The sequence below is a fragment of the Apodemus sylvaticus genome, chromosome 4 (assembly GCF_947179515.1).
Source record: "Apodemus sylvaticus chromosome 4, mApoSyl1.1, whole genome shotgun sequence".
In the NCBI taxonomy this organism is placed as follows: domain Eukaryota; kingdom Metazoa; phylum Chordata; class Mammalia; order Rodentia; family Muridae; genus Apodemus; species Apodemus sylvaticus.
The window spans coordinates 17,204,798-17,219,427 of NC_067475.1; the positions used below are offsets into that span (position 1 = coordinate 17,204,798).

General features: G+C 40.0%; 1 non-coding gene across 1 annotated transcript; it reads right to left on the minus strand.

Moving 5' to 3' along the window:
* Positions 1-2,092: 2,092 nt before the first annotated feature.
* On the minus strand, positions 2,093-2,217 carry LOC127683875 (small nucleolar RNA SNORA4). Its single transcript, XR_007977661.1, has one exon. It is a non-coding gene; the product is annotated as a small nucleolar RNA SNORA4 (small nucleolar RNA).
* Between the last annotated feature and the right edge of the window lie 12,413 nt (positions 2,218-14,630).

Here is a 14,630-nt window from a genome sequence, read left to right on the forward strand (position 1 = left end):
CCCTGTATATGCTTTGTTGAAAAATCAAGTAAAAGTTGATTTAGGGAATGGACATGTTCTCAGCAATGTTTGACATTTTTGCTTGTAGTGTCTGAGAGCTCTCTCTCTCTCTCTCTCTCTCTCTGTGGTGAGCTTTGGTCTTAACAAATTTTCATCATATATGCATCCAGCCTAATGGTTTATTTTACACAGACCAAATTAAATAGGAAACAGATATTTGTTTGAAAAAATTATTCTTAAGTGAAGTCTCCACACTCTCACCTATGTCTAATCATCTCCAGAGAGAGCAGTGAGGAATAGAGACCTGTCCCTGTCCCTGAAGATAGCAAACCGGCCTCCCTTCTTGATCCTGCACTGGAGACCAACATTATTACCTTGGGTCACCATCTTCACCCACAGCCGCCTGCCTGCCACACGCACAGCTTTGTCATTTAGCAGAATGCATTCTCAAACGTCTGTCATAATCATGCTTGCATCTCAGAGCATCTGAGAGATGCTGATTTAGGCAAGTGAGACCACCTCATCCATTTGATCTTCCTCAAAAAGATTTATTCACCTTCACATCTCTCAGACTCGGTCTTTTCCTTATAACTTTTAAAGTAGCAAACATTATCCTCCCTGCCTGCTTCCTCGGGGATTTCTACATGGTTTACTGTAATTACTCCTGATGCCAGACCTTGTGTGTTATGAACAACTTAAGAAAAAACAATCGGGAAAGGCACAGCAGCGGTGGAGCCTCTCTACCCCGCCTTGCTGCTTTCTTTCTTTTTTTTAAAGACATAGTATCAAGGAGACAAGATAGCATTTTGTTCTCATAATGTGATGGACAAATCATACGGCTGGTCTATTAGGATGATGGATGGGATACATTTTAATAGGCAACATCAACGACAGACAATTTCTCCTAGGCTGTCATTGAAGCTGAGTAGTCTCTGTATGCTCTAAATTTAATACCCAAAGTCTCTTAAGTTTCAAACTTTTCTTGATATGAAAATATTGATTGGTTTTTTAATTCTGCTGCTCACATGAACCATTAGAATCTTAGCTCAGAGCCCTTGTTACAGAGGGAAGTACCTGAAAATGAACTTTCCTCCCTACAGCAGAACTAGTGTCTCGCTGCTAACATCTACTCAGTGCATTCTCTTGACTGTAACTCTGATATTCCCTACAGTCTGCTTGTATTCCATAGAGATAGGTTAACCCAATGGAATTCTTTTTGCCGTGCTCTATTTTATTATAGACTGCATATGTCTCTTCAAATGGAATTTTGCTCAAAAGACATTTCTTAAGCATCTACTATAGACCAGGATTTGTATTTCTTGGCCTTGAAAAGCTTCATTTCTGTCCTTAAACTTCCTTGCTCACTGTTGGTCAGACTTAAACAAAATGCAATCTTTGTAAAAAGACATGATGAATGCTTTGCTAGTTATACATATAAAATTATTTTGGAAGTAAAAATGTGGCAGATAGTGTATTGCATACTTTATTTTAAAAGAGGGAGAAATTTATTTATTTTTGTGTTGTACATTAATATTTTTCATACATGTATGTCTGCATAGCATAAGCATCCAGTGGCCAAGGAAGCCAGATAAAAACAGTGAATCCCCTGGAGCTAGAATTTCAGTGGTTGTGAGCCACCATGTTGGTGCTGGGAATTGAACTGAGGTTCTCTGCAAGGGCATCTAGTGTTCTTAACTACTGTTGAAACACTTCTCCATCCACAGTGCGCATGTGGAAGATTCTTTTTTTTTTTTTAACATATATGAGTGTTTTGCCTGAATGTATGTATGTGCATCACATGCATGTCTGGTGTCTAAGGAGGCCTTAAGAGAATGATTGATCACTTATCACTGGAATTGGTGGGTGTAAGTCACCATATGGATGCTGGAGAAAAACCCAGGTCCTCTACAATAATGTAGGAAAACAGAAGATAGTATCACTTGCAAACTAATTCAGTATGAGGCCATGAGGCCTCTGGGTGACATCATGAAGTCTGTGTGGCTTCACAGCATGAGCTGTGCCATAAGCAATAAGTGCCGCTAACCACTGAGCTATTTCTCTAGCCCTGACTTTATACTTCTTTTTTTCCTTCAGTGTAGGTCATAAGTAATGAACCACAATACGTGAGAGAGCCCACTCTAGAGTGTGATCTGATTCATTCTGCCAAACAGCCTCAGTTGGTAAAGGCAATACCCTACTTCCATTAGCTTTTGATATCATTTTATAGTTCTAATCACAGTAGAACGGTCTTAGCATTGTACAGCCTAAAAGTAGAACACGTGTTCAAATGAGTCAAGTTCAAAAACCCAACACTTCTCAGTCATATGATATTTTAAAACTTCTTAACCACCATGAACATTGGTATTCCCAGATGGTTGGATGCTGTAGGACTTGAATGAAAACTTTATTCCCAGGTACCACTGCTGTCAGTCACACTGATATCAGCTGACATTCATTCTCGCCCTGGGGTCAGTGCCTTTCAAATTATTTAGTAAAGTCTTACAATGACCTTCTGAGGTCTCTGCCACCCAAGTTTCTGTTATAAAGAAGTGGAGGTACCCATGGAGACAGACCATCCTGCGAAGCCACATAACCCTCAGGTTCTCACCCAGAGGCCTCATACAGAATTAGCTAATTCAGCTAATAGGCCCTTGAGCTAAGGGCAGTACCAACTTCTGCTTTCCTACATTATTGATATACTTATGATTATTGATTATCTGGATTTGTTTTGTTAAAACCCTTAAGAAACTTGGAGAAGCACAGTCAGTAAAACTGGAGAGTAAATATCTCAGCCCATTTGCACTGCTGTAACAGGAGACTGGCCTCTAGGGAGGCACGTTTTGAATTTTTTTGGAGCAGTTGTGAGAAACTGAGTTCGGATGTCCAGCACCCACATAAGAACATGGCGAGTCTGTGAGTCCATCCCTAGGCAGGCATAGAGTTCGTTGACTAGACAGCCTCACCTAATTGTTGAACTCTTTTAGCTCCAGCTTCAATCAGACACCCTGTCTCACAAAATAATAATGTGGAAAGAGTGACAGAGGAAGAACTTGACATTGATATATGGCTCCATTCTCCACATGCATGTACACATACATACACATACACATACAACACACATACACATACAACACACACACACACACACACACACACCACTGAAATTAAAATAATAAGTAAACAAGTAACCCAATAATGGATGACTTATGAAGAATGGAAATCTGCTTCCTTTTTTCTGGGGACTTGAAGCACATGCCAAGACACTAACAGACTTCCTTGTCCAGCATGGGCTCTTTTCTGCTTCCCTGATGGTTTCTTGTTATGGTGTCCCTTCAAGGAGAGGACTGTTGTGTCTTGACATGGGATAAAGCAGAGGAGAAAGCAACCAAGGAGCCTGAAGCTAAGCACACACTGATCCTTGTTGGCCTACCCACCTTCACAGCTGCTGCTTGTTAACCTTCTGTAGTGGCCATTAATTTTCAATACCTGGAACTGGGAGGTGACACATTCAAACAAGAGACGTAAAGTTTCTGAGCACGTTCAGAGGTTTTCCAGTTTCGTGAAGGCTGATGGAGACATCTATGATGTTCTGTGACTTCATACGAAGACATGAAACTTACGTTCATTCCAGTTGGAGAACCAATGGCCCATGAAGAATGATTCTACCAAACATAGCTTGGCGAACCAATGAGTGTGTTGGGGTTATGTAAAGACACGTGAATGGGGAGACACTTGCAGGAGCATGATTGACTAACTCAGCTTCACTCTTACAAAGCCTACACCAGCATAGTGACATCTCATGAAAGCTGAGTGGCTGGAGGTCCCTGCCCAGCCTGTAGGCATCTCTACCAATCTACTCTCCTCTAGCCATTACTTCTACAACCGTGGAAAGGAATCTTTCCAGTCTCAAGTGCTCCCTGAGTCTTGTGTGTTTCACTTCCTGAAATGTACAAGATTCCTGAGTTCTCACAGCCTCACTCTTCCCAGTCTGTTCCTCTTCACACTTTAGAATAAAACTAATATTTTAATCAGGTTTCTGGCATGGACTGGACTCACAATTTTCTAATTGGTAATGAGTGTATTTAGAATGCTTTGCTCTTGTTTTAGGAGATGTCATTCTTATGCTATTGATCAGCAAGTAGTGACAACATGATGCCAGTCTGCATCTGGCTAATTTCATACTGTGTTTAATAAAGAAAGGGCACATTCCACAGAGAAAAAGAAAGTCCACCCTGGGCCTAGAGTCACGGGTCAGTGGAACAGAGCCTAGATTGCTTTTGTAGGGGGCCTGAGTTTGGTTCCAAGCACTTATGCTGACCACTCACAACCTCTTGTAATTCTAGATCCAGGGAATCCAGTGCCTCTGGCATCCACAGGCATCTACACCCATGTACACAGACACACCGACACATAATGAAACACCAAGTATGTCTTCTTTTATAAGAAAGAAATGAAACTTCCAATGGGTAACATGTCCCATTCTATCCATTTTGTATGCCCTTCATAATCCTTGTCTACCTCATTATCCTTATCTAGAGTGATGTAAGTCTCATTAGAGAGATAGTTTCCTCACCTTCCTTCCGTTTTTGCCCCCAAACTGATAAGTCTCTGATTGAGGTAATGATGAGGCACATGGAAATGGGAGGCTACTTTCCTCATGCCATGTAGGAAGCAAAAGAGAAAGGACTGGACTCTAAATATCCCTTTCAAGAGCACACTCCCAATAATCTTGTAGGCAGCAGCTGGGAAGAGTGTCACCATCTCCCAGAAGCACTACAGGCTAGCAACCATGGCTTTAACAAGTGAGTTGTTGGGGATCCTTCATATCCCAAATACAAGCAGTTTATTCCTTAAGTTCTTTACAGCTCTCACAAATGATCCTGCAAGAGTAGACAATCTTATTTTCATTACTTCATATGGAGATTCTACCTCTCCAAAATAGTCAGGAATTAGTTCAGGAACTTCTACCTTATCAGTGGTAGAAGCCACACCACATTAGATTCCCCTGAAAAGACTGGGAATTACAACTGGAAGGGAAGGAACATAGAAGGAACAAAAACAAATTACAACTGCTTTGGGGATGAGCTACAGATCTCTAGTCCCTTAGGGATTGTGGACAATAGCATTCTTTCCTTCATTTGGAGAAGATGCCCACCAAGGGCATAACAGATCCCCTTGGGACATCCCTTCATTGTGGCTGGATTACAGGAAAGCATTTCTGTTATATCAGTCATAACCAATATTCAAATGCATCAAACATCATCTCACTACCTCTCCTATTGCTGCCTAGAGATGAGTGTTATTAATATGACCTTGCTTTTGGCACAAATAACATTATTCTCTTCAGTTTGAGACAATGTATCTACTTGTCAAATAGATCTCAGTAAACAGAATTGTAGTATTTCATGTATGAATGTGCGATAGAGAGAAATGTATTTTTATGTTTGCTTTAGGTCACTTTAGAGGTAGGCTCAGGGTGCTATCATGCATAATTATTTTTAAACATATTTTTCCATATTTACAAGGTGAGTTTGGGAAAAGATTGGGAATATATGTAGTACATCTAGAAGAAATTTTAAGCTTGAAGGTACCCTAAGCTACCTATTGCATATTTATGTAATTAAATTGTCTAAATTCCTACATAAGAAAGGGCACCTACAGATTATGTTGACATAATATCTTCCTCAAGTCTCTATGCAATGTCACAAATGTCTTAAACTCTAGAATTCCAGTGCAGATGTCAAGAGGTCTTTAAGCAAAGATGGAGAAGAAATCAATTCTAGAATTATTATTTTGAGCAGGGTATCTACAGCTATAATAAAGTTAGAGCAATGGGGCCCAGCAATGTAAAGTGAGTTAATGGACTTTATTTAGACAACATCAGATAAGGACATTAGTAATAACTGTTATCATGATAGGTAACCTTAAATTCAAGAAAACATTTCCCCAAACACAAGTTGTTGTGAATTCCTTCCCCTTTTATCTTACAGTCAGCAGAAGATTGCAACCTCCCATTATGAAATGGCATCATAAAATGCAGAGCACAGCCACCCTGACGGAAACCACCTTTCTCCTCCGCTGATACACACAGGCTAGCAGTAAATGCTTTTTGAGCTCCTGGCGTGCGGATAAATTCCCTCAGACGTCCCCAATTGGACTGAGAGATTGAGAGACACAAGGGAGAGAATAGCTGAGGCCAGGAGAATTTAACATGGCAATTAGCAACCCTTTGGCTTCCCTAGACCCCACAGCCTAGGACTGGGGCGCAAGAAACCGAAAATCTCTCCTGCAGTGTCCATGATAAATTGGTTGGGTCCCTGGGGTTATTGGACACAGTTATTATCCAATGGCAGCCCTGGATGGTGTGAAAGTCTATGTAGTGAGGTCAGAAAATGAAACAGGGCTTTAAATTCCCAAGGAGAGCTCCTTTGCTTACGTCTCAATTGGTATGCCCTTTCCCCCTATTCAGGAAGGCGCCGGATCACATCACAGCATCTGTATTACCTTCTCTATCTGAACAAATAACTTCTCAAACATCACTTATACGAAGCAATTGTAACCATTACCACTGGTGACTCTGTCCTTGAAAAGTTAGAAAAGTAAGAGATAAAATTGAAAATAAAAATATTTAAAGACTTTTAGTCTCTCTCTCTCTCTCTCTCTCTCTCTCTCTCTCTCTCTCTCTCCACTTTATCTCTATCTCTATCTCTCTCTGCAAAAGCAAGGGGCTTGTGGGCAAAGAGGAATCTTAATTCTCTTTGCATATTAGCACTGAAAGCTGCTTTTAGGCATTATTTTAAACATCACATATAATTCATAACAACATAACATTGCATTGAAATTAACTTTTTACATTTATGCATTTCTTAGGGTCATAGGAGTCTGGGGATAATAACATTGCCTATTTACAACTTTGTTGGAAAAATTAAATGAATTAATACAGAGAAAATGCTAGGAGGCCTGGCATTTAGGAAATTCTCAATTGTTAGTAGCTAGGATAATAATGATACTGAAAAAGATGGTCATGATGATTTTTAATGTCATCTTAGATATATTTTATCATCCTCACAGCAAGGATTGCCTTATCTAAGCATTGAAGCAAACTGCAGAAATGCAATTGATATTCATGCATGGACAGAATGAAGGATCACCTGGGTTTTTCCAAATATTGAATTCCACACTTGTGTTACTATTGATATAGCTTCATTATGAAGATTATTAGGGGTTGATACAAAGGAAGTGGAAAATAGGTTGAGCAAAATCAATATCTTCAGAACACATTGACTGAGAGACTACTATGTGTCAGATACATTGCTTAGAATATATGTATATATATATATATATATATATATGTGTGTGTGTGTGTGTGTGTGTGTGTGTGTGTATGTGTGTGTATGCATGTATATGCCTAATGCCAGTGTTAAAATTAAATCTATCTATCTATCTATCTACACAAGCATACACACACACACAAGTTTGTGTAACTGGCACAATTAAGAGATCATGTGGTATTGCTACAGATGTTTCAGGTGTGTTTTTTTTATTCTATTCAAATGTCAGTTTTTCTTTGTCTCTTTCTCCACTTTTCTCTGCCTTCTGTTTTCTCTTAACTTCTTTCCCTCCCTCCTTTAATACCTTTCTCTTCCCTTCTCTGCTTTTATCTGTCTCATCCATCTCTTTCTTCTTTCTCTGAGTATTTAATATCTATGTTGTTTATATATCTGAAGATAAATAAGTAAATCAACTTTAAAATGGGAAATGCTCCTTGAGCTTTTCTATCTATATCTTGCTTTGTTTATCTTTCCATCTATATCTATGTTGTTTATATATCTGAAGATAAATAAGTAAATCAACTTTAAAATGGGAAATGCTTCCTTGAGCTTTTCCATCTATATCTTGCTTTGCCTGCAACTCTGAGTTACATCTATATGAAAGCACTGAGTGTCCCCTCTTACGAGTAGCTCAGTCTTCCCTGGCTTTGGTCAAGCATTTGCAACTGTTGTGCACCTTAAGATTAGAGGGGGCTCTGTCTTCTCACTTAAGTCTATCTCACTCATCTTCAGAGGCCAAAAGTTGGGTTTAGTGGGTTCTTTAGCGATGCTGGTGTCAAAATAAAAAACTATTAAGTTCCTTGGACTTTTTTTAACCTTCCATGGTTCTTTGTCTTGGCTCCTTTTCTTGTCTATTGAAATTAACTGAGTTAAAATGTAATTAATTGGAACACATTTAAGAAACTGAAAGCTAGCCATGGATGTGTGCACACTGATCCAAAGTGAATACTCCAGTGTCCGTGTTAAATGTCTCTGAATTTGTAAAATCTTTGCACAATGCAATAATTTGAGAAGGAAGTGCCTGAAGGTGAATCACATTTTCTGTCCTCCTGTGGTTTCTGAGGTTCAAGGCCATTCTTTTCTTTGCCTTTATAAAATTCCCTTTGCCTGACTGTGCTATTTACAGACAATTTCCAGTGTTTTCATTGCTGTTTCCTGTTTGCTTGTTCATGTGATTGCTTTGTTTTGCCATTACTGACTCTCATTCATTCTTCTTAGAAGACATTTATGAACTGATTCTGAGTGCTGAGGCACCATGGCTTAGCTGCCCTGCCTAGACCTTCTGTTCCTTATTTGGCTGTTCACCCACCATCTACCTAAAATGTTATCTATTGTTTGCTATCTCTACTATGAGTGTGGCCAGAACAATGCTTGCCCTGGAGTGGGAACATTGATAAGAACCTGCTGAAATGGTGAATGGATGTCTTCAGGAAGATCTTCCCTCTCACTGGCCTCTTTAAGCCTGAGACTGTCACAGGTTTGTCAGTCATGGGATAAGTCACTTAGCTATAGGTTTTCAATGTGTAATTTTCTTCTTTGGTTGTGTATCTTACTCAAAATCATGGAGGTAAAACAATCTCAGATGTCTTAGCCTCCTGTGAAATTACTCATTGATCAGCTACAGCAACCAGTTCTTAACTACCATTCCTAAAATGTTCTGCTGGAACAAAAATCTCAGTGACTGATGAGCTAATCTGTGACAAACTGAAAAGAAATGGCCCTTCTGCTAATCATGTAAAAGTAAGTTTAAAGAATGACCATTCTTTAGAAGGTGACAGCTTTTCACAGGGAGTAAAGAAAGAAGCTGACTTCTATGTCCTGTGAATACATGCAAGTGTGTAGGGCTTGGGAGACAGCCCATTCAGTAGAGTTCCTGTCATTCAAAAGGAAGACATGAGTGTGACTCTCCAACATCCATGTAAAAATGGATGGAACCAGTGGCTCCCATCGTGCTGGGATGATCTGAGAGACAGGGAATTTCCAAGAGCTTTTGGGCTAGACAACTTGAGTAAATTTTTACTCAAGTTCAAAGAAAGATACTGTCTCAAAAAAAAAGGAGGTAAGTGATGGAAGAATTCATTAAATGCTGACCTTGGCCTATACATGCAAATACACACATGTGCTTATGTACCCACTTGTGTATGCACACATTGGTAATGACATGCATAACACACACACAGTTAATCTTGAAGGTCTTATCTGAACTTGGGGAGTTCAGTCAACTCTACAGTAATTCCCATAGAAGATAATGTTGGACACAATTTTAGTGAGATGATTTCTGTCAAGACCAGAAGTAAGTACAAAACTATATTCAGATGCAATGTGAATGGTCTAAGTCTAGGGAGAAAGCCAGCTTAACTTCAGTGATCAAAATAAGTTCATGAGATAAGTGTGTTCTGCATTTCCGAAATATGAATCTGCTCCCTAAATAAACCATGGCTGGGACCAGATGGGGTAAGGTAGCATGGAGAACAAGGCCGTAGATCCTTTGGGCATATTTTGTTCTTGTGACCCACCTCCACCTAGTGTGTGTTGGGAAGTGGTGACCTCCTCTGGCACTAAGATTATCCATATTCCTCTGCCATAGATTTTCCTGCCTATGACTATGGTTAGATTTGAGAAAGATGTTAGGAACAGTTGAATTAAATAAATATTTTCATGGCTTATGAAAGTGAATTTTATAGAAATGAAATAAAATAAGGATGATGTACTTGAGGAAGGTTCATATCCAAACATAGCAAAGGTCCCACTGTGACCACTGCTTACATTTTTCAAAATTGGTTTTCCACCATATAAACAGTTACTTTCACATCTGTGGTATTTCCTCCTGGTAACAATGATAGACTATCTTTGAAACATTTCCTGGAATTACCCAATTTTTTTCTCTAATTCACATTGTCCCATACATTCTTTCTAGGAGATTGTGCATCATGGGTTCACCATGCTTCCTGTCTCCCTGTGTGATCCAGGGACACCAGGACTCAGGAACCTGTGAAATAGCATTGAATCTCAGAGAAGACTAGCCTGCATTAGTCTCCCCTCAGTAAGTCTTAACTCACTTTCAAGTGGGAAGCATTAAGGCCTGTACTAATCGGTTCTCACTGAATTGCTCCCCAAGGCAAACTTGTGAAGGAGGAGTTGGTCTTTAGAGCTTGTATAAACTCCTTTGCTCTCTTTCCTTCTCTTCTCTATTAGGGATATTTACTGCCTGCTTCTTCCCGAAGGCCTGGTGCATCAGCTTTCCATAGCTGGAAATGGATCCAGACCTCCCTTCATGGCTGTTTGGCACCACACAATCCACCCAAATTCCTCACTTGCCTCTGCCTCTGCTCATTTCTGGTTCCAAATATTTCCATGGAGACAAAACAACAATACTTGTTAATATCTGACAAATGAACTACAGTGGATATCCCTAATCCATGATTTCCATTTCAGTGGTTTCTGATACATGATTTGGCTGTTATCTATAAGTATTATATCCATACCATGTATAGGTAGAGAGAAATTGTCACTGTGTTATAGAATATTTCTCTATTATTATTAATTTATTGCCCCTCATATATAAATTAAAATTTATCAGTTGTATATATAGCTATAGAGAGAGACAAAGAGAGAAAACTATAATATACAAAACTATCTTTAAGTTTTAAACATGCCCTGGCATCTTACACCACACCCCCTCAGATAAGGGGCAGAATCTATGCATTTGGAAAAAGAAGGCCTCGTTTCACCTTCTAACTCTTCTACCATTTAGATCTCAGCAACAGATCTCATAGTTTATAAACCTTGGTATTCTCCCCTATAAAATAAAATAAGGTTGCCAATACAAATTCTATGGTGTTTCAAGGCTCAAATTAGGTGACACATGCGATTTCTTTCTTAGAAGAGGTGAATTTTCCAGCTCTGGAATACTATCTTAGTTTATGATACTGGGGAAGGGTTTTAACCTGTCTCACCATCAGCATGAGGATTGTGCTCTGTTTTATCAGAATGAGCAGGGCTCTTCCTGGAGTGGATATGGTCAGTGTTTGCACAATCAGAACCATGCACTGCGTTTCTCAGTTTGAACCACCAGTTCTCTGTTTCTCCCTCTTCCTCCACCTACGTGCTTTGTGTTCAGTCTGCCTTCACTGTGAAGACACTTCAAGAAAACCTATACTCTATCCGTGGATGGGAGAACAAGCTCAGAGAGTCTGTGCACAGACCAATATATTATACTCATAGCCTATAAGGAAGAGCATTGCCTAGACAACACTGGCAGCCTCATGAAGGTAAATTTAGGGAAGTGGTTCTAAAGACCGGTAAGTGTTCCTGAATCTCACTTCTGCTTGAAGGTGTGGGGTAGTTGGATATATCTTGGTGCTTTGTGACATCTAGGAGGACCTGGCTACCAAGGCAGGCCTCTCTGAGCACAGGTCTGAAGAGGAGGGGACAAGTGAACCCTACCTTCTTTTTTTTATCTGCTCCTTCCAAGTGTTTGTGATTTGAGATGCTGGATAACAGGGAAAGGAGAAAAGGCATAGTCTGAAGGCAGATCATTGAACAGTGCACCTATTATGTATTAATTCATCACAAAATATCATACCAGGACTCGGAGAGGGAGTAAATGAGGATCATCTTCAGTCCATGAGGCTCAGTCAGTACAGAAGATTGCATGGTCAAAGCTGTAGACTTTGGGAAAGGATCACAATGTCTCTGAACATTCTAGACTCCTGTCATGAAGAATTGACTCCATGTTTCAATTAAAATGGGGTCTAGAAGCAAAATCCCTCTGGGTTAATTGACTTTGAATGACTTTGACTGGCTTAAGATTTGGTCACTCTTCCTCACAGCCATGTCTTGACTTGAGTGTTAACAACAACAGAAAAAGTTCAAATCCTCCAAATCTCCACCACAAAATTCCTTTCCATGGACTGAGTTTTAAACTCACTGGTGTCATAAAAGCAGCGTTTAAATTTATCATATGAAGAAAATTTACAGAAATAGAGGACCCGGCATGCCAGAGACATGACAACTCATCAGTGCATTCGTTGAATTGGTTGCAAGTCAGGCTATCTGTGTGCTTCTCTGGCCAAGGGTTGATGATCAGCATGAGATAATGGAAATGTTGTGGGTGAATTTCTCTCGTTAGCTCCAAAGATGCTCCCAGCTCCTTAACAAGCTCCGTGAATGAGAGTGAATCCTAAGGGCTCCGAGAAGTGCGTGAGCAGGGCATCTGCCTGTTTTTCTGATATCGCTGTACCTCCAAAGCAGGAATTCGCAGGCTCATTTGAACATTCTTTCAGGGTTTTCAGCCGAGCTCGTGGTTTCACATTATATTTTGGTGTATAGAAAGCACAGTGTGAGAGGAGGATAATATCATATCAAAAAGAACCCTGGAGATAGCTGTAAAGTACACCAGTTAGCGACTCGGCAGAGAGTCTTGCATCGAACAACCCGAAGTGAGGTTGCTTTGTTCATTAAACCGACCCTACGTGAGCCATTATTGCTATTTGGCTCTGAATTATTAAAAATCAGGAGCAAGATTTAGCACACCTCTAACTCCAGGCCCTCCTGTTCTTCGAGATAAAAACAGTCTCTCTTTGTGCTAGTTAGAAAACATATGTGAATGTACTAGCACTCAGCTTCCAGGGATAACCTTGTTAGTGTCTATATAACTGTATGGAACCGCTCAGCATGGCATCCTTTTCCATTTCTCTTTATGAATAATTTTGTTAGACCTCATCCATTTTCTAGTGCTCTTTATTACAGCATGCTACTACATTTATTAGAGTTCCCATCAGAGAATTCTTCTTCTTGTTATCCTTAATAGTACCATGAACTGCCCTCTCTCGACTGTAAAGCTGGCACTGTTCAAAGTACATTTATTAGTTTATAGCCCTTCCATTTAAAATTCCTGCCAAGAACTTCCTAGGTGAAGAAAAAGTTTGCAATAGATATTCACTCACACTGCACACATACATGTATATGTGTGTGTTTACATGCACATGTGCATACAAAGAAGTGTGTGCACACTCCACCACCATGGCCACCATTACCATAATTATACCAACACTTCACCACCATCATCACTGCCATCACCATCAACATACCCCAAAACCACCATACAATTGCCACCACCATTACTACTATCAACATCATTGCTATCAGTACCACTATCAACAGATCACCATACCATTACCACTCCCAACATCACTATCACCACCATTAGCACCACACCATGACTACCACCACTGTCAGCATAGCTATTACAACCATCACCATGCCACACCACCCCCATGAGCAGAAACACCACCACTATCACCATACCACACCATCACCAGCATCACCATTATCGCACTCATTTCTAGTAACATTGTAGGACCAAGGGTCTAGTGTGATTACATATACTTCAGGAAACACATAGGCTAATAGTATTCATTTGAGGGTTTTAGAGCAGGTACTCCTCCAAACTGTAACAAATAGGATCTTACATAGACTATAGAATATACCTCAGGTTTTTCAAGCTTTGTGCTGAACTGAAAACTATTGATTTTGGTTTAGTTACATGGCCCTTAGATTTTTATTGCACAGAGCAAATGTTATTTTCTGACTACGGGAGAGGCAGACTACAGATATGATGTAATGGTTTCAGTTTTGATTTCTCATCCAAAATATTTTAAGGTTGGCCATGTTAGATATTGGCTACTTAGTATTAACAAATTGCTGCCTTTGGGTTCTGTGGGAGATCACATTGGAGATACTGATATAGAACACAAGAGGGCATCTGTCCCTTCATTGACTGGATACCTGTCTATGAAAAGGCAAGTGACTCTGCCAAAGGACAGAACATCCTCTTTGTATTCTGTTCTTAGAGTGAGGAGGGATGGAGGTACACAGAAGAAAGGAATGTAGTTATGGGAGAGGAGAATAGAAAGAAGGGCAGGAGACAGCGAGAAATGGGCTGGATTCCTTCTACCCCACCCAAAGCATTTCAGTAATGGAATTTGCCAAACATCCATTCACATATAACCACAAGATCACTAAAAGCTTTCACCACCTTGGTTTCAAGTGGGTTTGCCTCTACTTTCTCCAAACAATAAAATGCATTGTTACAGGAAGATGGAAGTGCAGACATGCCAACTGTATTGTAATTTTGGGAGCACACAAAACTCTATATTGTTCATCTGGCATCCAAAATTCCTAATGGAGAGAGAGAGAGAGAGAGAGAGAGAGAGAGAGAGAGAGAGAGAGAGAGAGAGAGAGAATAATGGGACCAGGTCACCAGAGGGAAGTAACTAGGTTTCACTCATAATTAGG